Source organism: Phacochoerus africanus, chromosome 3 (genome assembly GCF_016906955.1).
Source record: "Phacochoerus africanus isolate WHEZ1 chromosome 3, ROS_Pafr_v1, whole genome shotgun sequence".
In the NCBI taxonomy this organism is placed as follows: Eukaryota; Metazoa; Chordata; class Mammalia; order Artiodactyla; family Suidae; genus Phacochoerus; species Phacochoerus africanus.
This window is the reverse complement of record NC_062546.1, coordinates 53484371-53511511: the sequence shown is the minus strand read 5'-3', so window position 1 is coordinate 53511511 and position 27141 is coordinate 53484371. Positions and strand designations below refer to the sequence as shown.

General features: G+C 48.5%; 1 protein-coding gene across 1 annotated transcript in view; it reads right to left on the bottom strand.

The window, feature by feature from the left end:
* Positions 1-20666, bottom strand: part of ZMAT4 (zinc finger matrin-type 4) — a 404068-nt gene extending 383402 nt beyond the window's left edge. Inside the window, exon 1 of the mRNA XM_047770379.1 lies at positions 20534-20666. The gene's annotated coding sequence lies outside the window, so the exon portion shown is untranslated. The remainder of the gene's footprint in view (positions 1-20533) is intronic.
* Between the last annotated feature and the right edge of the window lie 6475 nt (positions 20667-27141).

Genomic DNA, 27141 nt, shown 5'->3' with positions numbered 1-27141 from the left:
AAGAGGAGCTCCCACTGCGGTGCAACAGAATCAGCAGTGTCTCTGGAGAGAGCACTGGAATGCAGGTTCGATCCCCAGCCCGGCACCATGGGTTAAGGATCTGACATTGACCTCCATATGCTGCAGGGCAACCAAAAAAGAAAAAAGAAAAATATTTACATTTATGTAACATTTGGGCCCCTGCACTAAAAGAAAAAAAAATCACTATTTCTATAATATTTCAAAGACCTAAGGCAAGCGGTCCTACTTTAAGCAAAACCCATGTACAAAAACAACAACAAAAAAAACCAGATTTTGAAAACATGTATATCACAACTAAGTTGTCCAACATAGTACGAGAAAAGAGTGAGCTGCTCAGAAGTCTCCACTTTAGTCACCAGGAAAGCCCAGCCCCTAGCCCAGGACCAGGCATGTTTCTGTCCTCAAAAGGCATTTATTGTTCATAGATGCAAACTATTGCATTTGGAGTGGATAAGCAATGAGATCCTGCTGTATAGCACAGGGAACTATGTCTAGTCACATGAGATGGAACATGATGGAGGATAATGTGAGAAAAAGAGCATACATATATATACACACACATATATATATATGACTGGGTCACTTTGCTATGCAGACAATTGTAAATCAACTATAATGGGAAAAATAAAAATCTTTAAGAAAAAAGGCATTTGCTGAATGAAAGCATTATTTCTTTCCTTTTTTTTTTGTTTTTTGTTTGTTTGTTTGTTTGTTTTTAGGCCAGCATCTGAGACATATGAAAGTTCCCAGCCTAAGGGTTGAATCAGAGCTGCAGATGCTGGCCTATACCACAGCAATGCCAGGTGCAAGCCGCTTCTGTAACCTATACCACGGCTCATGGCAAAGCCAGATCCTGGATCCACTGAGCAAGGCCAGGGATTGAATCTGCATCCTCGTGGATGCTAGTCAGATTCGTTTCTGCTGTGCCACAATGGGAACTCTCTGAAAGCATTATTTCTGTTAAACAGCCAGCTCCATCAGCACACTTCCTGAGTTATGAAATTTGCAAACATTCCCCAATGTGCACAGTGCTGCAGGTGTGATGCCCTGCAACATGGCCCGGTTTGGAGACAGCTGTGACCTGGGAGGCACTGCTGCCCTGGATGCCCTGCCTCTGCCAAGTGTTTGCCTCCATCCCCTCTGGCGTCTCCAGCCCCACGTTCCACCAGGGCTGCTTCTTCATCTGAGGACACCTCTTCCCGGCGTCCCAGTGACAATGGCCAGCCAAGAGGGCAGTCTGTTCCAGTCTGGCAGTGGCTTTGGCAGGGACCCAACATGCAGGTTGTTACCATGTCTGGGGCTTCCGAGAAGCTAATGAATTTCAGGGCAGGGAGCAAACCGAGTGGGCTTCCCACTGGGCTTGGCGCCATTCCTCATCACATAACCCATTTCTGTCTCTTTGTTCCAAAAGGTTTCCTTCTATCCCCCCAATATTTCTTTTTTTTTTTGCTATTTCTTGGGCTGCTCCCACAGTATATGGAGGTTCCCAGGCTAGGGGTCGAATCGGAGCTGTAGCCACTGGCCCAGGCCAGAGCCACAGCAATGTGGGATCCGAGCCGTGTCTGCAACCTACACCACAGCTCACGGCAACGCCGGATCGTTAACCCACTGAGCAAGGGCAGGGACCGAACCTGCAACCTCATGCTTCCTAGTCGGATTCGTTAACCACTGCGCCACGACGGGAACTCCCCCCCCCAGTATTTCTTTCTTCCAACTTAGGGAGGGGTAAGAGGAAGATCCACACAAAGCCTCCGCACAAGCCTCTGGGGAACCCACGCCAGGCCCGACCCACACAGAAATGCTTCCAAAACAGCACAAGAACCTGGTCCACTCAGGTTACTGGATCTCATGTTCTATCTGTAACTTTTATTGTTTTTATAATAATAATCTTATATAATTATATATTATATTTTGTATAATGTGATTATATAATATATTAGATCTCATATAATATACTATTATATATTTTTTTTATTAAAAGTTAATAAAGCCTCATTATAAGATACTTGGAAACCATAAAAAAAAAGAAAATAAAACTCACCGTCATACTCTGACCATCCAGAAAAAAATTTCTGTTAGCATTTGGGTGTATTTCATTCATGTATATATATATATATATATATATATATATATATATATATATATATGTGGATACATGTAGATATATATACACATCTGTGTACACATATACGTACATGCACAATGTATATTGTGTGTATTACACATATGTATGCAAAAGGTATATACATGCATGTATGTATATCTATACATGTCTGTGTGTGTGCATGTGTATATATATATATACACCTATGTGTAGCTATGTATATGTGTGTACATATATATATACATATACACACACATACGTACATACACATATTTCATTAGCCAGTTTAGAAGATATGTTTAACATACAGCTTCAGGAGCATTGTCTCATTAGCATTCTTCAAATAGTTTATCTTTTTTTTTTTTAGGGCTGCACTCAAGGCATATGGAGGTTCCCAGGTTAGGAATCGAATTAGAGCTGTAGCCACCAGCCTACACCACAGTCACAGCAACACAGGATCCTCAACCCACTGAGCGAGGCCAGAGGTGGAACCTGCATCCTCATGGATGCTAGTCAAGCCACGACGGGAACTCCGCATTCAAATATTTTATATGGCTGCCTACTATTCCATTGTATGGACGTACCATCATTAACTTAAGCAGCTCACTACTACTGGGGAAAGTCGAGTCTAGTTTTTTCATACGATAAATAGCCCCACAGTGAACAATTGTGTGCACAACACGTATCTTCTCACATTTCTGAATATTTCCTTGGGATAGAATCCTAGAAGTCAGTCAAAAGCACAAAAAGCCCCCCCAGTCATGCTTCCAGAAAGATTGTATCAATTATAGTTCTATTAACAGAATATTACACCAATCTACCATATCTCTGAGCAATGTCATTTTCAACCTTCAGTAATTTAAGAGCTGGAAAAATGGCATCTCATTTCCATTTTAATTAGCATTTTTATTATTGTTATTATTGGTACTGTTATCCGTGGTGAGGGTTTGACTTGAACAGCTCACTAACCGCTACACCACATCCCCAGAAGGTGGACTGTTTCATCCTCACTCTACAGAGGGAGATACTTGAGGCCCAGTTAAGTGACTTGCACAAAGTCAAACAGCTAACTTTCAGAGCCAGAATCAAAGCCCACAGCCCATTTACCTTACTTTTTTTTTTTTTCTTTTTACACTGTACCTGCAGCCTATGGATGTTCCCAGGCTAGGGGTAGAATCAGAGCTGCAGCTGCCAGCCCATGCCACAGCCATAGCAACATCCAATACTTAACCCACTGAAATAGGATCGAACCCACATATTCACAGACACTGTGTTAGGCGTTGAATCCGCTGAGCCACATCAGGGATTGCACATCCACCAGATTTTTCTTCTATGGAGTCAAATATTTCTCCATGGGTTTTTAGCCACTGTATTTCATTTGCTCTGAACTGTAGTAAATTCCTTCTTCTGTGTAGAAAAAAAGAAACAGCCCTCAGCACTGTGGGCGTCTTGACACTCCACACGGGTACCAAGATTCACACATCTCCCCCAACTCCTCCCTGCCTGAGCCCAATCCAAACAAGTCAAGAATGACACAGCGTCTCCCCTCTACATTGAAAAGAGTTTAAACTGTCTTCACCCGCCCTGGAATTGAACTTAACTTAGAAAGGGAACTATCCTTTTACAGTCAAAGAAGGATCAACTGCCCTGAGCAGTTGAGGTCTTGCCCTCTGCTGGTGCCCTCTGGTGTAGAGCTCTCTGTTGGGTTTGAGAGCACTCTTCCAACCTAACAGAGAGCCCTGCACCACAGGCTAGAAGGAAGGCTGGCTGGGATGGGGGAGTTTCTTTCCTTCGAAGTCACCTGCTCACCCAGGAATTCATGCCGCAGAAAAGTTCTGCAGGATCATAAACCAGCCTTGTGCCTGCCTCAGAGCTCACTCTGCAACTCACAGCGATCATTTGCTTGATTCAGCTCAGGTTAGAGAGATGGATAGGATTTTCCCACAAATCACTTGATTAGTATGAGAAATCTATGCTCCTGCTGTTCTAAGCATTGCGGGGCTTTCTGGTTGCCTCAGATCTCTCTCTCAATATTATGGTTCTTGCAGCTTTTCAGAGTTCTCTGCCCAGGATTATTTTTTGAAGGCACTGCACGATTTGGCAATGCTACGCTGTTCCTCTGGGGTACCTTGACTGGCAATGTTTGGAAGAAAAGGGATTGATCTCTGAAACTTGGGGTTTTCGATCTTTTTACTCACCCCTCTGGGATCGGCAGCAGAACCACCCAGAATGCACCACCTGGCTTCTTCTGAACCCATCCCCCTGCCCTGGTCCATACCCTGGTCCATCCTTAGAAGCCACCCACCCCCACCCCGCCCCCGACACCCACTCCCCTCTGCCCCACACCATCATCACCTCACATTACTTTCCCTCGGGCCCTCGCTATATTATAAGCACCATGCTGGACACTCTAACACTTAATCCCTGTAACAAACCTCCAAGGTGGGTATCAGAAGGTCATGCTAAGCTGGGGAAACCAAGGTTTGATCAGCCACATGGACCATCTGAGCCAGGTCTGCGGAGTTGCCTTGGGTTAGATAAGGTCAAGGTCCCTCCACCTCTGGGCTTCCATCCCCTCTGTTTTATCTCAAATCGACCTCTGGGAATAAGATTTGGAGAAAAGATGAGTGATGGCTCTTCCTTGATCAGCCCTGAACCACAAACTCCTTATTGCTTTTTTTGCTCCCACAAAGGACCTCATCGCCTTAGTGAGCACAATGTGTTGGACCCTCTGCCATGCAATTAAAGTCCCCTCTCAGAGAAACTGGCAGGCTCAGGGCCAGTCTTGTCTGAAGCCACCCCTCCTTCCTGACTGCACAGATGGTGTCTGAGGACACTTTCTGAAGGAATCCCCCACCTCGATCAGGTGTCCCCCTCGCTCTTGTGCTGGGTCCCCACAGCACAACCTGGGTCAAGGTGGCCACCTGGCTTTTCTGCCGGGTTTCAATCTTGGACTCTTCTTTGTGCCAAAGCCCCAGGTCACCATCCTTCCATATAATCTCACTTCCCTGCTCTGGATTCCTGTCTCTTTCACTGTGGACCTAAAAAGGAGCTGTTCTATGTCTTCATGGTCTATTTCTTTTTTCTTTTTTTGGCCACACCTCAGCATGCAGGAGTTCCCAGGCCAGAGATCAAACCCAAGCCACGGCAGTGACTACGTCAAGTCCTTAACCACCAGGCCACCAGGGAACTCATGTCTTCATTGTTTATATCAGCAGTTCCCTCTTCCCAAACTACAGGGAAGGCTGGAATCCCTCTCTTGGAGGCCGCCTTTCCTAAACCCACTTCGACCCCCACTCCAGGCCAGATCACGTGACCTGGGTCAGGTGCCTTCGCTCCCCAGGACATCGTCTTAAGGTAAAAATTAGAGAGAAGAATCTTCCTATCATTTCCTCCTCCCTCCTGCCTCATAGTAAGATGTTTAAAAAAAAAAAAAAAACAGAAAAACAGGGATTCCCATTGTGGCTCAGTGGTAATGAACCCAACTAGTATCCATGAGGATGCGGGTTCAATCCCTGGCTTCGCTCAGTGGGTCGCCAGAAGGGTCTAGCGTGGCTGTGGCTGTGATGTGGGCTGGCAGCTGCAGCTCCACTTCGACCCTTAGCCTGGGAACTTCCATATGCCGAGGGTGCAGCCCTAAAAAGACAAAAAAATGAAAGGAAAAAACAACAAAAGTCAGAAGTCTCCCAAAAAACCTTTGGGGGGAGCACAGTGAGGGTCCCCCAGTTCTTCCTCACCTCTGGCCAATGGCCTTTCAGACCCTACACAACTGTCATAATTCCAGGCAAGCTATTCCATTTCTTCAAAATATAATTGTCAAAAAAAAAAGGTAATTATGAGTGGTGACGGATGTTTGTTATCTAGACTTATTTCACAATACATAGAATGAGTGACTTATTAGGCGGTATGCCTGAAACTTATAATTTTATAAGTCAATTATATCTCAATTTTAAGAAAGTGCAATCATCCCAGAGCCATCTGGACAGACAGCTCCAGGCCTATAGGACTCTGAGGCTGATTTCTGAGGACTCTCAATCTACACCCTCATCTCGGCCTTATTAATTCTGTCAAGACTCTTGAGAATTTACAGGGCCCCTTTTATGGTGATGGCCTCGGCAGAAACCTTTAAATTTTTTTTTTTTTTTGAAACCTTTAAATTTTGATTTAGAGACTCAAACCTCACTCTGTCATCGTCTCCCGTCCTCTCCCTCTGGGCTCAAAGGACGTCTTTCTCTCCCCACACCAAGGGCCCAGGTCCCTCCCTTTCTCTGTCACAGGATCCAAAGTGGCCTCTGAGCTCCCTGCTGGCCTCCGTGTCACTAGCTTCAATTCTCCCTTCCTGAAAACACTCCCCTTAGGCTTTGACATTCTCCCCTGGGGGGACCCCCCTCTTCTCTCCTGAGCTGCTCTAAGTCTCCTCTGCAGGTTCAATTTCACAGCCTAGATCCAAGGTCAGCAAATATGGCCCTCAAGCATGTTGTTATAAATAAAGTTTTATTGAACACAACCACACCTGGTTGGCCATTGTCACCAGGAAGCCAGGAAGAGGGCAGAGCTGAGTCACTGCAGCAAAATCTAAAATATTTACTGTCTGGCCCTTTAAGAAAAAGTTGGTCAGGAATTCTCTTGTCACGCAGTGGGTTAAAGATCCCAGCCTTGTCACTGCAGCAGCTCCAGTCATGTGGGTTCGATTCCTGGTCCCAGAACTTCCACAAGCCGTGCATGAGGCCAAATTAAAATAAAATTTCTATCTTAAAGGAAGGAAGGAAGGAAAGAAGGGAGGGAGGAAAGGAAAGGAGGGAAGAAGGGAGGGAGGGAGGAAGAAAGGAGGGAGGAAAGGAGAGAGGGAGGGAGGAAAGGAGAGAGGGAGGGAGGAAGGAAAGAGGAGAGAAAGGAAGAAAAAGTTGGCCAATTCCTACCCCAGACTCCCAAACACAGGAGTTTCTAGAACCCAGTCTATCCATGGTCACTCTCCAGATGGTCCTATCTGGTTCAATACTTTTTTTTTTTTTTGCTATTTTTTTATTTTAGTGAAATGTAATTGATGTACAAAGTTGTGTTGATTTACGAAGTTGTATTACTCTCTGCTGCACAGCAAAGTGATTCCGGTACACACATTCACGTATCCATCCCCATATAGGTCATCACAGGATACTGAGTAATTTCCCAGTGCATACACACTTTCAATATTATCAGGGCACTGACAACTCCCAAGATATTTCTCCAGCAGAGCTCGCGTCTCTGAACTCCAGACCCATCACCCTGCTGAATGCTGCACACGTCATTGAGATGCCTGGGAGCTCCCCAAATAAAACCCCCACTTCCCCCTCCCCCAATCCTTTCCATCTTGTGCCAGAAGCCTTGGAAGTCACTCTCAAACCTCTTTTATCTCTCAAACCCCACCTTGCGCACACCAGCAAATCCTAGCCGTTCCACCTCCAAAATATGTTCCAACTGTGACCACTTAACCCTCCACTGCTCCCATCCTAATCCAAGGCACCCCCTCTCTTGCCAGGATCACTGCCTCCAGGCAGCCCTCCAGCAGAGCTCTCAACACACACATGGCAGCCAGAGTGATTGTTTCCATCCTAGATGACATCAGTCCTCTGCTCAGAACCTCCCAGTGGTTTGAGGAAGGCACCCTAGCCTCAGGGCTACCCCGAAACCTCAAGGGTCTCCAGTTTCAGAACCCCTTCTGGTGGACAGCTCTCCTCCAACCATCCACAAGGGTGGACAGTCCTCCTCTCAGCTCCAGTGTCACTTTATTACCCCTCCCCACTCCACCCCACCATCACCAACCGCCGCCCTCACCCCCAGAGCCCCACGTTCTGCTTCACTTTCCCTATTGCACTGATTGGCCTTCCTAAGTACCTAACTCATTTGTTCACCCTCCGTCCCCCCGACTAGAATAGAAGCTCTAACAGAACGAGGCCTGTATGGGCTTTGTCCACTTCTGTCTTCTCAACATGGAGAGCTGTGCTTATCAGTTCTCAATATCTGAGCAATGAACAAGTGGATGCATAAAATTTCAGAAGCTCCTGTCACTTCTTAAGGAAGCAGGGTGGGGAAGAGGAGCACGTGGCTTCCATCGTGGAGAAGTCAGAAAGGATCACAGCACAGAGCTGGTGCAGCCCTGAGCCAGCAGCATCTCTCCCTGAATCCATCGCAGGGAACAGACTGAAGCAAGCCAGTCCCCAGGGACAGGGGGACCAGCCCCCAGCTGCTCCACACATTCCTCTGCAGAGCCTCCCAGAATCCAAGAGGGGGCAGAAAGCGGAAGGGGCTGCTCTGGAGGCACATGGAACCAACACTGCCTCTTCTCTCTCCCCAGCAGATCACCTGTTGGGCCCCAGAGGGGTGAGCAGGATGGGGAGTCACAGCAGACAAGGCACCAGGCTTGGAATCCACAGCTCACCAGCACAATTAGTTTGCGGGCCTTAGCCAGGCCAAGCACCAGTTTCCTCTCTGTAAAAGGAGGTTAAGGACCAAATGTTTTAGAATTTGAAAATACGGGAGTTCCCATCAGGGTGCAGCGGAAACAAATCCAACTAGGAACCATGAGGTGGTGGGTTTGATCCCTGGCCTTGCTCAGGGGGTTAAGGACCCTCAAAGACGTGGCTCGGATCTGGCATTGCTGTGGCTGTGGTGTGGGCCAACAGCTGTAGCTCCCATTTGACCCCTAGCCTGGGAACCTCCATATGATACGGGTGTGGCCTATAAAGGGAAAAAAAAATTGAAAATATGGAAGTTGCTCTTTGAAGTTGCTCTGTGGCACAGCAGGTTAAGGATCTGCTGTTGCCACAGCTATGGTGCAGGTGACAAGGTGGCGTAGGTTCGATCCCTGGCCCAGGAACGTCCACATTCCCCAGGGGTGGCCAAAGAAAAAATTGAAAATACAATCAGCCCTCCCTGTCTGTGGGTTTCCTCACCGTGGTTATGGGGTGGGGAAGGGAAATTTTAAGGGATTTGAGTGTCCCTGGAGTTTGGTGTCCTGAGTCAGGGGATCGTAAAATCCATCCCCTGCTGAGACAGAGGGATGACTATAAAGGGTGGTCTTGGACTCTTTTTCTTTTCTTTCTTTCTTTTTTTTTTTAATTATAGTTGATTGACAATGTTCTGTCAAATTCCGCTGTATAGCAAAATGACCCAGTCACACATATATACATTCTTTTTCTCATATGATCTTGCATCATGTTCTATCCCAAGTGACTGGATATAGTTCCCTGTGCTGTACAAGTAGGACCGCATTGCTTCTCCATTCTCAATGGAATAGTTTACATCTACTAGCCCCAAACTCCCTGTCCATCCCACACCCTCCCTCCTCCCCCTTGACAACCCACAAGTCTGTTTCCACCTCAGACTCTTTTTATTTTCTTATTTGCTCCTATCGCACCTAAAAGGCTACACTGTAAAAAGAGGTTGTGCTGGAGTTCCCATTGTGGCACAGTGGTTAACAAATCTGACTAGGAACCATGAGGTTTCGGGTTCGATCCCTGCCCTTGCTCAGTGGGTTAAGGATCCAGCATTGCCGTGAACTGTGGTGTAGGTCCCAGACACAGCTCGGATCCTTTGTTGCTGTGGCTGTGGCACAGGCCAGTGGCTGTGGCTCCGATTGGACCCCTAGCCTGGGAACCTCCATATGCCGCTAGAGTGGCCCCAGAAAAGGCAAAAAGACAAAAAAAAAAAAAAAAAGAGGTCGTGCTTATGGCTTTCGATGTGCTCTTAGTTGATCCCTCGTTGCCAAACATCCGCCCTGAGTTTCCACCTATTCCCCATCTGCTCCTGTTTCTTTGGTCTTTGTCTTTTTGTCTCATAACTTTTCCTTCCTCTCCCCACATGCTGAAAACCCCGAATTCTGGGCAGGCAGGGAGGGCTGGCGGAACCTAGAATGGGAACCAACTTAACTCTCTCTCCTCCTGGAACCTCACCCTATCCTTGCCTCCTATCGGCAAGAACTAAAGCCCAGAGAGATGGCACGAGGGTACCATTCCACAGGAGAGCCTCCGACCCATTTCCCCTCCCTCCATCCTTCCCTGCCCTCCCTCTGGCTGAACAAGCTAAAGCTCATCCCCTTGGCTCCCGCTTGTTCAACAGAGGGCTTTCTGAGAACCCAGCAAAGCCTGGGACTCCAGGCTTCTCAGCAGCCCGACTGCCACACTGGCTCTGGGCTCCAGACCACCGCTCACACCAAGAATGCCCTCTTTCTTCCATGTGGATGGCCCTCACCTTTCAGGGCTCAGGACCATCTGCCTCCTGAGCCTTCTGTGGCCACTTGCACCCCCACTGACACCCACTTTCTCAGCACCTACCCCGGGCCTCAATTTAGGACTCAGATGAATACACCTGGGACCAGAAGTCATCTCACCTATGCTGTGGTTAAGTCCTCCAGTGTCCGCCAGGGACCCAAGGCACCCTGCCCACCCCTCCGTGGCCCAGGAAGGCAAAAGCCTGATGGTCACAAGGTCAGTTGGGCAGTTTTTACTGGTAGGCAGAAAACCCGGCTCTTTCCATACTGGCCCTGCTGCCTGCCCAACCCAAGGAGTCTGGCTTTGCCTTTTCAAGCATCAGTTTCTTCCTCTGCAAAGCGGGGGTAAGGACACCTTCCCCACCTGCCTCTGAGGCTTGGGGACACAGAACACCATACACCCGTGCATTACTTTTTTTTTTTTTGTCTTTTTGTCTTTTCTAGGGCCGCTCCTGCAGCATACAGAGGTTCCCAGGCTAGGGGTCGAATTGGAGCTGTAGCTACTGGCCTATGCCAGAGCCACAGCAACGCAGGGTCCAAGCCGCGTCTGCAACATACACAGCTCAAGGCAATGCTGGATCCTTAAGCCACTGAGCAAGGCCAGGGATCGAACCCGAATCCTCATCGTTCCTAGTCGGATTCATTAACCACTGAGCCACCACGGGAACTCCAGACCCGTGTGTTACTATTAAAATAAATAGAGCAGCAAATCAGCCACTCAGCCTGCCCCCCTCCTCACCCTGCTGGACCTTCAGGCAAGCAGAGCCACTTTTCCAATTAAGCCCACCCACGAAAGCCTGAAGGACATGCCCATCAGAGCCACCACCTGCCCCGCTGAGGGACACCCCCGACACCCCACGTGGCCCGGGCACACATCACGGAGCCAGCCAGCTGTGACTTCCAGCGGGTGCGGGAGCAGACTCCGGCTGCCCCTCATTGCAACAAGGGAAAACACAGCGGGAAGCCAAGACATTCCGGAAAAGCAGCGACAAATGAGATCACAGGAGGCAGAAGAGGGAGGTGGCCTCTGGAGAGCTTTCAGCACCTGAAGCCCCTTCTCTAAGAGCGTTCACTGTCAGTGCAGCCACTTGGTCTTAATGAGTGTGGGAATAAAGCCAAAGGCATTGCTTCTGGAAAGGAGGGGAGGGGGGATCACACCGCCCTGGTGAAAATCTGCCAGCCCAGCCAATGCCACAGCACCAGAAGCCTAACAAAACTGCCCATCTGGACCAGCCCCAGCATCCATGTTCCCAGGGGCCTAGCTCTGGCACTCACTGGCTCCGTGATCCTGGCCGAGTCTCAGCCTCTCTGAGCCTCAACTTGTCAACTTGTCAAATCAGCAGAGGGATGTGATGCCCGTCCACACACCACCTGAAATGCTAAGATGGGTCTGACCACTGTAGACAGGGCCTGGGGGTGAGGTGGAGACAATGGAGCAGGATGCCACAGCCCAGTGTCACCACACCCAGTGCGAGATCTCGCCCCCTCCACCCTTAGCCAGGATGGATGTGGGGTGCATAGGCTGCATTGCCTGGGCACGCTGACCTGATCTTGCCAAGGGCGATGGACGCTCTTTAGTGAGAACCCAGGATCTGACCCACGGCTACGTACATATAGTCACTGCTCAAACATTCGTGGTTAGAGGACGTGGCTTAAAGAGCATGTGTTTTTCTGATTTGTAAAATAGCACAGTTCCTGTAGGAAATGTATTTATTTGGAAAAAAAATGTGTTTATTTGGGAAATAAACACAAGCTGAACAAAATAAAAAATCAAATGTTTCCTAAAACCCAGAAAGAACCACCATTATCACTTTGATATATTTGTATTCCATTCTATTTTCTCATGACTATATACACCATTTTTTTTTTACAAAATAACATTTATATTCTATCTACTTTTAAACCTTTATGTACTTAATATATATAGTGGCATTTACCCGTGTCCTTAAATATCACAATGTCATTTTACCAGCTCCCTTGATTCTCATTTTATGGATGCACCATATTAGATTTAACTAATCCCCCCACACAATGTTGTGTTATAATGAATAATGCTGAAAGGAATATTCTTGATTAGAACTGTTTGGCGCAGCTCTGACAATTTCCTTAGGATAAATTCCTAGAAGAAGAATTGCTAACTGGTTCAAAGGGTACATCTTAGAGACACGTGTCTTTTGTTTGCAAATTATTTCCCTGCCAGCTAAGTTTGAAAATGTCCATTTCCCATTCTTTTGTTTGTTTGTTTTTCTTTTCTTTTCTTTTTCCTTTTTTTTTTCTTTTTCTTTTTTCTTTTTAGGGCCGCACCCACAGCATTTGGAATTTCCTAGGCTAGGGGTTGAATCGAAGCTGTAGCTGCCAGCCTGCACCACAGTCACAGCAACACCAGATCTGAGCCACAGCTTTCGACAACACCATAGCCTTAACCCACTAAGTGAGGCCACAGGTCAAACTGGCATCATCACGGACACCATGTTGGGTTCTTAAGCCACTGAGCCACAACGGGAGCTCCCATTTCCCACTCTGAACAGCCCCGATGCTCACCTTCCTTTTTCTCTCTGGTAGGTGGGTAATGGCATCTTGGCTTTAATTTCAGATTTTAATAATGAGTGAGGCTGGACACCTCTGCATGTTTTTCTGGACATTTGTGTTTCTTCCTCTATGTTTAAACTACCACTTCACATCCTTTGCCCACTTTTCCATCAAGGGACAGACTGATTTGTTAACATTTCTATGAAGGAGAGAATTAGTCTATAGCCACCTTTGATGACTTTGCCCCCGTGTTTAACAATCGTCTCCAGGGAGTTCCCATCGTGGCTCAGTGGTTAACGAATCTGACTAGGAACCATGAGGTTGCAGGTTTGATCCCTGGCCCTTCTCAGTGGGTTAAGGATCCGGCATTGCCGTGAGCTGCGGTGTAGGTCGCAGACGCGGTTCAAATCCCACATTGCTGTGGTTCTGGTGTAGACCTGCGGTGGCTACAGCTCCAATTAGACCCGTAGCCTGGGAACCTCCATATGCTGCAGGAGTGGCCCTAGAAAAAGCAAAAAGGCAAAAAAAAAAAAAAATCGTCTCCATTAGAGCCTCAATGCTAATGTCTAGCTTGTATCCTTTTCCTGATGTTTAAACACATTCGTTCTCATCCTGTCTTCAGTGGCAGGCACCCCTCTTTCATCTAACAGTCCGACCTTTCCTCTCACCTGTCAGCCGCCTTTCTGGGGATTTTTGCCTGATCTAGCGAACTCCTGATGCCAGAGCACTCTGCTTTGATGCCGGCCCCCGTCTCCTTAGACTCCTTCCGAGCCTTCAAGCCTTTCCCACCTGGACCACAATCAAGGGCTTCAGAACCCACCTCTCCATCCCAGGCTTGCCCCTCCCAAACCTCACCTCCACTCCCCTTTTCCCCATCTCATTTCCCCTAAATGCAAAGGTGATGGATGATCTTTCTTCCTGCCTAAAACCCTTCCGCCCCTCAGTTTGGCCAGCTGGTCCCTCTCCACTTAGGAGCACTCATATCTCCTCCTCCCATGCCCCCAAAACTTACCTCGGGTATTCAGATGGAGCCACACCAAGTGGTACCCCTGGTGTTCCAGGGCACACTGTCTCATGCTTCTGGGTCTTGAAATCTGGCTGCCCTCCCTCCTCCCCTCCCCCAGCCACCTGCTTATTTCTCAAACCGCCCTTGGGTGGTCCCCTCTCTGATGTTGCCAAGTGAGGGTACCCAGGGCAGCCTGCATCCAGGCGACAGCACTGTGATGCCTACAGCACTATGTGCATCTCATGCAGTGGGTGGCACCAAAATTGAGGACAGAAGTGTGGACAGTCTCTGTAACCCATGGGTTTCCCATCCTTCCTCGTGCTGCCCACCCCTCCTCTCTCTTTCTCATCTTCCCAAGCTCTCTCCATCCTTCAAGCCTATCCCACGTCCAGCCTTAGACCCTAGCACCCACAGTGTTCTCTCTCCCTTGGGCAACTCTGTACCTTCCGTCCTGGTTGTTCCCTGGACAGACATCCTGCTTGGCTGCCTCTGGGGTCGATGGTCCTTCCAGGCAGGATCCCACTGAAGACCCTCCTGGTTTCTGGCAGACCCCCAGGGGCCTGCCTCGGTGCCCTCAAAGTCTCCATCAGGGTCAGCCCAGAGACACACCAGCCCTGCCAGGCACTCGCCACTGCCCCCTAGCGATCCCTACACAAACCTCTGCACTCTCTCCCTTTTTCTCAGTAACTCCACACATGCTCCCTAATTATGTATTTATTTGGTGCTGCTCATTTCACCACTTCATTCTGCTGCCTACGAGACTCAAACCACCAGAAGGCAAAGCTGTCCCCAGCCTCTGCCTCGCTCTCCAGAGTGCCAGCTCTGCTTTCATCCCCAGGCCTCCAGTTGGACCACAGCCCTTCGCTCTCACCCGGGGCCCCAGGGAGCCAGCCTCGGGCTGGAGGCAGCCTCCCAGGTACCCGAGCACCCAGGAGGTAGCTCTGCCCAGAAATGAATCAAGTCTGGCTGGGAAAGAAGGTAGATGCCCACGCTGTAGAGGCATCTCTCAGAAATGAAAATCCAGCTGAAATTCAAAATTCTGTTTAGTTGTGTAAAGGGAACAGGCCACCTGTCTTCTCCAGGTCCCATGGGAGCTGTGGAGCTCTTTTATTTCATTTGTCCCATGAGGACTTGGAACTAGACAACTAAAGGCGCTTGCCTTGGTAAGATGCAGATTAAATAATCTTTTCTTTTCTTCCTATCTCTCTAACCAGTCCCCACAGTTGTCCCCTGTCCCCTCCTTTCTGCCCCCGTGTCTGGCGTGCATTCCACTGACCCTGACCCTGCAGAAGCCCCTTCTGGTCCGGCAACTGGGACCAGAGCATCGACCACTTAAATCAGAGGAGCCGGAGTTGGTTGCATGAGGGGTGTCGGTAACAGGCACTCAGTAAACACTTCTCACCTCTGGGGCTTCCTGTCTCTGTTGCTTAGACAGACAGAACCCAGGAAAAGGAAACAGTTCCTTCAGTTTGGAAACAAGGAAAAAAAAAAAAAACTACAAAGCAAATAACACTGGCTAGGGTTGGAGGACCTTGCCTCTGGCCCCGGCTTGGCCATCGGGTCCCTGTGTGATGACACCAAGGCTTGTCACTTCTCTGAGCCTCATTCTCCAGGTCTGGGGATGAAAGGTGCGGCTTGAGGAGAAAGGTCCTCCAGCCACAGAAGGGATCCACCCCTCAGGCAGCAGGTGGACAGCGGTTGTCGACCTCGTCTGTCCCTCGGATGGAAAAGAGGGGAGGTTTCAGGGAAATAGCAAAGGACGTTGGCAGGAAGAGGCCGGGATCCCTACACTGGATGGTCCCTGCCTTTCGCCTCCCCGTTGCCCCCCAACCTCTCCCTCCAGCTGTATCTCTGGCGCATCCGTTTCCCAAAGACCATCACGGAGGCTCCAAACCTTCCCTTTTTAACAACTCTTGCTGATGGAAAATTCTTCCTTATACCTAATCTAAGTCCATCTGCTGCAATTTCTGTCTATTTTCTCTCGTTCAATCCTGACTGGAGATGGAGAACAGCTGGTCGCCAGCCTCCATATACCATCCCCTCCTAAACCAAAATCAGTTATTACATCACCCCTCAGCCTGTTTTCCGTCTGGTGTTAACATCCACCGTGCCGGCTGACCTGCCTTCGGGGAATTCTGGGTCTGGAAGCATCACTGGGCACTGGGGCCACATCTGAGCAGCACTGCAACCCAAGTCCTCCCGGGGCTGTGATGTCCCCAGCTGGAGGTAGGATTCAGGTGGCAAAGTCCAGAAAGGAGGTCAGAGCAGAAAAGGGATGGATCACCACACAGTCCAAACCCCGGGCTTTTCCTGAAGGTCAGGAAAGGCAAGTAGATGCAATGCCCAAGGTCAAATCTGAGGGATCAAGCTCCAGCTGCTGGACCCTAAATGCTACCAGCGCAACGCCCTGAGCAACTGCAGTAGGTCCTGGACGTAAGAGCAGACGCGAGCCTTGATAGAAAAGCCCACAGCCCCAGTGGCACAGACACTCCTGTTCCAAACGCAGTCTCCCCGTTCCTGTTAGCAGACAGCTGAAACTCCACTCGCCACAGCTTTGAATCACATTCCGCACTCAGACAGCTCAGAAAAAAACAGCAACCTGGTTAACTGTTCACATTTTAGTATGAATAAGTCAACTAGCTCTTGATGGATTCAGAGGTGAGAAGAGAACAGAACACAAAGAATGGGAGACTGACACACATGCACAAACAGCACTGCTTGAGGTTTTCCAAGGTCAGTCCGGCCCCTGGAGGCGGAGGGCGTGTGGGCCCAGCACAGCCAAGGGTGGGGACTGAGCCTGGAGGGAATTCCTCATGCAGGGCAGCTGTACCACCTCGGGTGCCCAGTGAGGTCTGAAAGTGGACACAGTGCTCCCCCAGTGCCGACCCCATGCAAATCCCCAAATTCCTGACTCTCCTGCGTTCCCTGTTTCAGAAGGAAAGGAAGCAAGGTGACTAATATTAAATCTCAGCCTCCAGGGTGCCTTTAAGTGACAGCAAGGAGGAACCAGAAGGGAAGCAAGAAAAGAGAGGCATCTATGGGGATTAAGAAAGATTGTTTAGGTTCCTGCTTTGGTGTGAAACAGCACGCAAGTGGGGTGGGAGGAAGGGGCCAGGTAAGCATATGGAAAAGGAAGCCAGGCGAACTATTTTTTTTGTGCCCTCTGACTTATGAAATTTCCCCGGGCCAGGGATCGAACCCACGCCCCAGCAGTGACCTGAGCCATAGCAGTGATGATGCCAGATGCTTAACTTAATCCAAAGGTCTCTGTTTGTTTGTTTTTTTTAATCTCTTAATGAATTTTATTACATTTATAGGTGTACAACAATCATCACAATGAAATGTTACAGCATTTCCCTCCCACACCCTCAATGCACTGCCCCCACTCCCCAAGCTGTCTCAAAGGTCTCTGTTTTTTGTTTGTTTGTTTTATGGGGGACCATGCCTGTGGCATGAGGAAGTTCCCAGGCCCAGGGATCAAACCCGAGCCATAGCAGTGACGATGCCGGATCCTTAAGCCACTGAGCCACAGGGGAAGTCCAAGGTGAACTATTTAACAATTTTAATTTTGCCTAGGAAATTTTCCTAAGTGAAGAAGGACGGGAGGGAAGAACAGAGTAGCGTGAATGCTTCTCAGAGCTGAGATTTCCAAACAGCCTTCACCCTGTCTTGAATAAACAGAAGTGTCACACGCCAACCTCTCTACCTTTCAGAGACAATTTCTGACCTCCAGACACACACCTCCAGGACAACCAGGAGTTCACACATCCACCAGAGAAGAAGACAGGTCAGCAGCATTTACAAAAACACATAACGCGATAGACGTGCTTATTCAATTTCCCCAAACCATAAAATTAAATTTTAAAATAGAAGACTAAAAAGGCTCATCTCTGATTTAAAAAAAAAAAAAAGGCAGTATGTCTTCAATCCTATTTCAGGGGATAGTTTTCATTAGCAGCAACCTCGGCACAAAATGACAAGATCAAAGCAGGTTAGCAAAGAGATGATTTACTGATGTGTTTATGATGAAAATGATAAAAGGGAAGAAGCGCAGAAAAGTACAGGAGGCACTTTTACCTGCCAGGGAAATCACCCCCGGCTCGTGAAGGCAAAAAGAGGCAACCTTTGCACAACACAGCGGTTAAACGAGAGAGAACCTGGTTGGTCAGTTGGGGAGAGATCTCTGCATGGCGCTTGTACAGGTTCCAGGTTTAAGCTACCACATTTGATGAAACAAACGAGTAACAGATTTAATTTCCTGAACACTCATCAGTCCCTTCAGACACAAGCAGGCGCCCGGGCTTCATAAGGAAGGGATCAGCCTAACACCAGCCAGAGATGAAATTTTCTCAACTGGATCACAGGGAGACTGGGGCCTCGGTGTTAAGTCCCATCCAAGGTGAAGTTGTGATGATGGTGTCCTGCATCTCATCTATTCTTCTTCAGCTCCCATTAGGCTTTTTTTAGCCCAAAGTTGTTATTTTAATGATCTTTGTTCCAAATGGGGAACTACAAGGAAGAGGAAGGCGGAGGAGAGGGAGGGAGGGAAGCAAGAATTCCAGCTTGTCCCACTGGCACTTTCCAGCTCTCTCAGCTCCCTCCCCCACCCTCCCTTCTCCCTCCGCATGAGTCACCACTCCACTCGGAGCTGGTTTCCAAGCTTTACTTTTAATGTCCTCTATCACGACAGACATCTAGCAGATCAGCATCTGCGGAAGGGACCTACAATTTCACCACCTGTCCCCAATTCTAGACAACCCTCCAACACAAAAGCGTGTCCCTGTGTTACTAACCGCCTTCGTGAAAACCAAGGTGCCCCTTTTCCAAATCCCCCCACCTGCTGGCTGGCTGTCGCCTCTCCTGGGCTATCTGAGGGGGTTCGCCTGCCCTATCGTTGGTCAAAGATGCCCCTAACAGGCGATAAAAGTCCACTCCAGACTCTCAAACATGAAGGCAGGCTCATCTGCGGGGCTGCAAGCTTGTTTGGTTGACTGTCAGAGGCAACATGTACAGAGAAGAAAGCTGACTGTATCCCGACCAAGAAGAAAAAAAATAAATAAAAAAGTCAGGCAGCTGGGTTTTTTTTAACCATTGTGAGTAGAGCTTCGGCAATAACAGCTCCCACTCAAAAGAGCTGTGTAAAGGAGGTGGAGAAGCAGCCGTCGTGGAGGTGAATAGCAAACAAGAATTAAAGAGTGAAGGTGATTCATGGAGTCACCCTCCACACCTCGGCGGGAAGGATGTCCTAGGGACCAGGTGTCCTGGATGAGCCCTCCTAGAATGTCCACATCCTGCCAGACCTGGGAATCAAACTTCCCAGCTCCGGGTCCAGGCTAGGAGTCCACGGCAGGAAGTGCCCCTGATGTCCCCAGGGCCTCAGGGACGTAGACCATCAGTCCCGGACTGGTAGCCTCTGAGGACCCCGCCGATCAGAGGACACACCTGGTGACGTGCTGGAGGGCATTCAAATTGGAGCTGCTGGCCTGAAAGCGGGATGTTCAAGACCGAGGAGCCCATCACCTTCTCCCCTGGGAAGCTTGCTTCCTAGGACACTCACCTACCTAACATTCCCATCGGCAGAAGCGTAGGGAAAGGACTTCTCTGGGGACCCAACGTGAGACTTGGAGCAAGCAGGGCTGTTGTGGTCCCACTGTTCAGAAATGAACAAGGATGCTACCCAGCTGGACCAGCCTCCTGCCACACCAGCTTTTTTCCATGAAGAGGATCCCAAGCAGCAGGGCTGGTGGCTCCAGCCACCACTGGGCCACAGAAGCACCTGCGCACCTAACCCGAGCCAGCCCTGTGCCCCTGCCACCAGAGCTACCGGGGGCTTGCTTAGCCCCTAACAGCCCATCCCTGATGAGGGGGTACCCTTCATTGGAGATACATTTCACTCCATCCCCTTGATCTCAGGGTACACCGAGCCTGGATAGTCTTCCAGAGTTTTCGGGAGCCTAATCCATGGAGTGATGTCTTTTCCTCTGCAAACTGTTTTGTTGGTTTCCTCACCAAGTTGTGTGACACGCAGATGCCCATCAGGACAAGCAGGACAGTCACCCACACCCCCCGGGAAATGGCTCCTTCCACCAAATTAAGTGAGCTGAGACAGAGCAGGCAAGGGGGAGGCAGGGGAGGAAGAAGACTGAGGTTTGAGGAAGGACTCAAGCTGAAGGTCACCGGAGTTGGGGGACAAGAGGTCAAGGTAAAGGCAAGGCGGCAGACCCTAGGGTGGAAAACCCAACCAAACCCTGACGCTCCCTGGAATCAGCCTCACCAGCGACAGGGTCCCACAGGGAAGTGGCCCATCCAGGGTCCAACTCCCTTCACCCAACAAACCTGAATCTACACCCCAACCTGGCAGGCACCCCAGCCCAGAGACCAGACCTATTTTCCACCAACCTGAGCACAGCTAATTGAGAGACTAAGTAAACAAACCCAGTTCCAGACAGCGCAGAAGTTTTCCAAATCGTCAGCTGGTTTCCCTCCCAGCACAAGACGGTGGTTCCCCACCTCTGTCACGTTTCCTCCCCTAAACTTTTCTTTCTGCAACCCCTCTACAATAGGCGAAACTGCCAGCCGCCAAGGATGTCAGAGCAGGCGCAGCGCCCCCAGCACGCAGCGGGAGTACCTTTTCCGCGGAGCAGAGGGGCCGGTGCCCAGAGGCTCGCTGCCCTGCCGAGCCGTGGAAGGATGCTGCCGGGCTGGAGCACGCTGAGGATTACGCGTTCCTGTCTCTGCGACCAGACCTTTCGGCGGCTTGGACCAACTGTGCTAGCGATGCACTTAGCAATTATCTGCTGGCGCCGACGCCCCGCCCTCTGCTCCTGCGATTGGCTCCCCGATCCCGGGCAAGACTGCATTGGTTTCAGACGACCTCACTCATTGCTTCGGTTCCTACTATTATCTAAGCCATCAAAGGAAATAATTCCAGGTTTCATTGACAACCTGTAAGGCTCTCCTCCGGCCCCGGTGTTGGGGGGCAGCCCTGGGAGGGCAGCGGAGGAAGGAGGAGAGAGTAGAAAAAGTGGGGGTGTGGGAGAGAGGGAGAGCCGAGATGGGGTGGGGGGCGGTGTGAGAGAGAGATGGAGACAGAGAGAGAGAGAGAGCTATCAGGCAATCAGATTCTTGCACCAGCATTTCAACTTCCACAAAACACAGCCCATAGCAACAATTTTCTGGCCTTATTTTTCCCCCAGCTGATGAATGTTCCTGAGGGCAGAAGAGAAATAGGATGGTGGGGTTTCTGCCTGTGTAACACAGGCTCTGGGAAGCAGAGCAAGGTGAGGGCTGGAGGAATCCAGCGATGTTTTTCCTGGGGCCACCCTGGAGGGCATGTGAAGGTCATTTTAGCTTATGGAGGGGCACAGATTACACATCTTCCCTGGATTTAGCCATCCCTTCTTTCCCTTGTGGTCCACCTAAGCCCCCAGCCTGAGAAGATGATTTCCCTCTTCACCCTATTCAGTCACAGAAGAGCTGATTTTAAAGTCAGCAAAAGTCTGGAATTCCTCACTAGCTTCTCGGGAGGGTGGGTGTCCAGAGAAACAGGCAATAGAAGCTATTGTTTCTGCTCCGACCCACACTTTTGCTGGTTCTTACCTGGCTGCGGTGAATTGCTTAGACTCCCATCATCAGCCAAAGCCAGGGAGAGAGAAGGAACTCACCAAGGGGTGGAAACAGCTCAAAGGCTTTTCCTTGCTCAACAGGGAATCAAGCCTGAGGCATGCCCTTTTTTTTTAATCTTTAATGCATTTTTTTCATCGGGTGGAAAGGACATCATTTGACAGCTGAATTTCTTAAGAGGGAGACAAAGAATTTTCAAAGTCTTTTGAAGAAAGCTCATAGACTATCGAATTTCAGATTAGTTAGAATGAGCCCTCCCCCCTGCCCCAGGATCCGCACATCTTTAGGTCCAAGCTGTGGTTCCGGTCCATCCCCTGTAGCCTGGAACCACTGCAATCTTGATCCTCATCTGCATCCTTGGAAGTAAGTGGCATGTTCCCCGTCTTGGCCAGTGAGCATCTGCCTCATGGGAATATGCCTGGATTCCCTGAATCCGTCCCTGAATACATTGCAAGCTCTGTAAGGACAGAGCTCGCATCATGTATATCTTTATAATTCCACTGACAGAATCTAGCACTCGATAAGTGGGCTGACTAATAAAACCCAATTCAAAACCCTAGAATGTGCCTCTGAGCCTCCTGGCTTCATCATTCCTTTGTGACCCCATTCATCCAGCTGGAAGGGCAAGGAGGGGGCCCATCCTGGATTCCAGCAGGTAAAAATTCAGGACTAAACACTGGGCTGGCTGTAGCCATTCCCAAGCTCTCAGTCTCCCTCTTCTCACTGGAAAATGAGGCAGCTCCTCATCTGATGTCTTCTTTCTCCCTCAAGCGTTTGAAGGAAATGAGAGGATGTGGGATGCACATTTTATTTAGGAGATGGATACCGCACCAAAAAAAGAAAAAAAAAAGTCATTTCCATCATGTCTTACTATCAGCATGGCTAGAAAGAGAGTGGCTATATGCTAGGAATCAAAAATGAGGACATGGATGTAGCAAAATATTTGTTTTCCACTTCATCCATTTGTCTAGATGAAATTCTTACAGAGGCACGGGGATAGAATTAAACTTAGCTTGTGCCTTTAAGATTGACCCTGTCCCAGAAAAAAATCTGGCTTGTTCAGTCATGGTGTAAAAACCGTAAATAATACTTTTATGATTTAAGCCGGAAGATTTTCACTTCCAAGAGAAAGCGAGCTTCAGCTCTGTGCCTTTACGCTATCCCTCTGCCCCCCTTAAAAAAATAAGGAGAAATCAACTAAATTATAAGAAGTCTCTTGAGCACCTATCAAAGGTTCAGTCATCCTCAAAGGAAAAAGAAAGCAATGCAAGTGATTTTGCTAAAATGCTTTGTCTCAAACACCAGGTCCTTACACACACTTTTTGCCTTTTGAAGATGAGAGCGAGAGAGAGCACACACTACAAACAGTTGTTTATGTCAGAGCCTTTTAAACTGCCTGGTCATAAAATATTCTCTTTGAGAGAAGGATGAGCCCTTTGTATCCTATAGATCAACTGCTTAATTCTGAGAGTTGGAAAAGGCAGATTACATATGCAGATGCCTCTGATACTTGCATTTGTATTAAATATCACCTCCATGCCATGTAAATGCTCTGGGGTATGAAATGTACCCAATTCCATTTCGTGGGCGGCGCCCTGGCAAAAGGACTCCATTTTGATTGTAACAATTTCAGGGCATTCGTGGCCTTGAAAGAGGAGTTCACGTTCCATGTTGAGTAATTAAGGGGAGACTGTGGATTTCTTTACGAAAACACAAATTAAAGAGCAGGCGTTGGTGCCACCGTCCTTCTCGTGGGTAAAGCATTCACTGCTACAGATTCGCCTGACCCTCAGTGGGAGGCTGGAGGAACCCTGTGTTTACTCTGCTGCTTATATCATTTTCTCAGTTATCATTTATTTATGCCAAATTCTGTTCCTAAAAGGGAGAAGAGGAGAATAAATCTAGGCGATGCCAAGAAAGAAGAAAATGTGTGAAAACGAGAGGAAAAAAACAATAACAACACAAAAGAGACTTTCAGCCCTACATCCTGGCTGATGGAGCTGAGCTGCAGGGTACCATCTTGGAAAACGTGATATTAACACGATTTCTGAAAACCAGCACTGGAGGGATGAAGGGCTTTATAGAAAACTCCCGCACTGCTTCCTAAGTAGAGTAACTTGGACGAACATAGTCACAGCTTTCTGTTCTAGCTGATGGCTGTTGCGAAACTTTATGTAATCTGATTCCCTCCCCCTCCACCCACCCACTCCACCCCCCAGATCAAACCTGTGGAGCCAGTGACATTTCACTAAGTACCAGAGGGGATTGTGGTTGCCAGGAATGTGTCAGTCACCGGGAACCATTCTTAATGATTTCATTAATTACTAATGAGTCTTCTGAAAGTTGGTATTAAAATAGACAGCGCTTCTTGAGGTTGGAAGACAGTAAGGGACATTTTATTATTTGAAACTCCCTGCTAAACAAAAGTGGGGGATTCTGGGCATTCAAAGCATGATGATGTTGTCAATAACCCAAAAGGAAGAGAAAGAGACAGAAACAGACAGAGATTTGCAAGACAAAATTGCCCACTGAAATTCTGTTTTTTTACTGTTGAATTTCTTCCTGAGAAACAGGGAGCTGAAAGCTGTCCTTAAATATTGTCCAGCAATGCACCCATTGGCAGGTGTTGAGGAACTGAATGCCTTCCATGAGGCTGGCACACCACACACACATGGCAGAAGGCTCCTGCCAGAGCAAAGATCTGTCCAATGCGACCCCACCCCCACCCCTCTCTGCCAGGACTCATGCCCTGTACGGAATCTTCTTGACAGGACCCATCCATCACAGTATCCCCTCATTTGTAAATCAGGGTAATTTTATCTTTCTAGGGCTGTCAAGAGTATGTTGGCAAATCAACCTACAAAGGGCCATACAAAGGTCCTACTGCTTGATATTAAGGCACCACGTCCTGAATTGGCCATTATTCACTAGACTCACAGCTCCTCTGCTGGACCAGTGCTGGATCAGCTCTTGGAGTGAGAACAGAAGATGCTCAGAGAGGCAGAAAAGATGCCCCGGGCACAGAGCACAGCCTCAGGCAGTGAGATTTCATTTCCTATCACCTAAGGAAATTCCCAAACCATCATGAGATGCCTGCCATATGGAGGAGGGTACCCGGGAGTATAATGATGTCATCCAGGGAGCTTCTAGACACCGAGATAGCTTCAAATATGCAAATTTATTACTAAAGTCAAGCCAATTTTGTATACTACTCCAAAATACTTCCATGTTGGATTTCCCATTGTGACTCACTGCAACCCAACTAGTATCCATGAGAACATGGGTTCAATCCCTGGCCTCACTCAGTGGGTTAAGGGCCTGGCATTGCTGTGAGCTGTGGTGTAGATCACAGATGAGGCTTGGATCCCGCATTCCTGTGGCTGTGGCGTAGACCAGCAGCTACAGCTCCAATTTGACCCATAGCCTGGAAATATCCATATGCTGTGCAAACAGCCCTATTTAAAAAAAAAAAAAAAAAAAAAAAAAGAAGAAGAAGAAAGAAAGAAAGAAAATTCATCCATGTTTGTGTTAGTACATGAGTTGGAGGATGATTTGCCCCAAGTATTGGCAGAACATTGAGTTTCCAGGAAGACGCTGCCTATTTGTGAGTAGCCTGGGGTTTGAGAAACACAGGCCTCAAGTTTCTAATCTGCTCTCTGCCTGGCTCCCAGAGGGAAACCTCCTCTGTTGTCAAACCTGTTGTCAAACCTTCTCTGCTCTCATCCTCATGGGCGCTGATCCCATCACAGCCCTTCCTGAGCAGCATGCTCACTCCTGGCCTCCTGCCACCCGCCCCCCCAGGCTGTCCCAGTGTCTCCCTCCCATTCTGCCTTCTCCTGTAGGACTTGCAGCCATCCTCTGGGGCCCAGCCTCATCTCTCCTTCCTCCACTTCTCCTGTATGCCAGGATGCTTCCATCTTTCCCTGTGCCACCCAAAATGAGTTACCTTCTTGCTTGTATTTTCATTATTGTGTCCATGTGACCATTTTCACATCAGCATCTCCATGTTACATTTCCTTGGTACCCTTAACACGCACCCCCACATCACCCCCACATCAATAGTGATACCCACAGAAATTAAGATAGTGCTGGACAAACACTTAGAAATCCCAACAATAGAGTTCCTGCTGTGACTCAGCGGGTTAGTGAGGATGTGGGTTCAATCCCTGGCCTTGCTCAGTGGGTCAAGGATCCTGTGTTTCCATGGCTTTGGTGGAGGCCTCAGCTGCAGGTCTGATTAGACCCCTGGGCTAGGAACTTCCAGGTGCCTTCAGGTTCCGCCATAAAAGGAAAAAAGAAAAAGAAACCCAACAAGAAGAGTTAGTGACAATGTGGACAGATCTATTTCATTCATGGCTGGAGGAAATGGACTTAGCAGGTAACATCTGGCCCCAGGGTCACCATGACCTGTTCAAAATGTTCAGGAGGGGAGTAAGTATCCCATCTTGGCCTCTTGGGTCACATACAAGCTTTTCATTCTTAGCATCAGTGGAAAACAAGGAGCTGAGAGCATCACAATGGCAACAGGACTGGATTTTTCCCTCCCTTCTACGCCCTTGCCCTTCCTCCAGCAAGGAGGGAGCCTTGGTAAGGCCAGAGAGGTTCCTTTTAACAGAAGAATGCATTTAAGTTACCGAGGAAAAGTGATAAACATTAGCAAGGAAACATTGGCCTTTCATGAAGATGTATTTGAAGAGAGTACTTTCCATCAGGAATATTTGACCCAGAAGTTCCAGTCATGGCTAAATGGTAATGAACCGGACTAGTATCCATGAGGACTTGGGTTCGATCCCTGGTCTTGCTCGTTGAGTTAAGGATCTGGTGTTGCTGCAAGCTGTGGCATAGGTTGCAGAGGTGGCTCCAAATCAACCCCTGGCCTGGGAACTTCCATATGCTACAGGTGCTGCCCTAAAGAGCCAAAAAAAAAAAAAAAAGAGAGAGAGAGAGAGAAAGGAAGGGAAGAAGGAATGAAGAGAAAGGAAGAAAGAAAGAAGGAAGGAAGGAAGGAAAGAGAGAGAGAAAGAAAGAAAGAAATGAATTTGGTTACATGTAACAATCATGGACTTTTGTTAGCTAAATGTCTAGAGTGTTTGAGACTTAAAGACTCTTGACTCTTGCCACCATGCCAGGCTCAGAACTGCTGGGGATTTCACCCCATCTCCTGGACATCTGTTCTGAGCTACTCTCCAGAAGACTGGTGTTAAGTTTCCTCCATAACAACTCCTAGAACACCAGCTTCCCTTGGTGTCTCCCCACCAAGATCCTCACTGGTTTGCTGATCAAACTCTAAGCCTTTTATTCTGTGTCCTTGCCAAAGGATCTGGACCACTCTTCTCCAAAGGGAGCCCATTAAGATTCTCTCAGGGATCCTTTGCCAAAAGCCCCCAATGAAATTAGCTCCTTCCTCCTCAATGAGAGATGTTTCTATTTTTCCACTGGTTTATTAATGGAACCACATACTCTTTTTACTTCATTTTATGATCATACGACAATCAGGGTCTCTTTTAAACAAAGTCCCTTGACGTGTTAGAAGAGTAGAGAATGGCCAGTTGGGGTCCATTCACACAGAGACCAGGGCAGAAGGCATAGGATAAATGAAGAGTCAATCTTGGG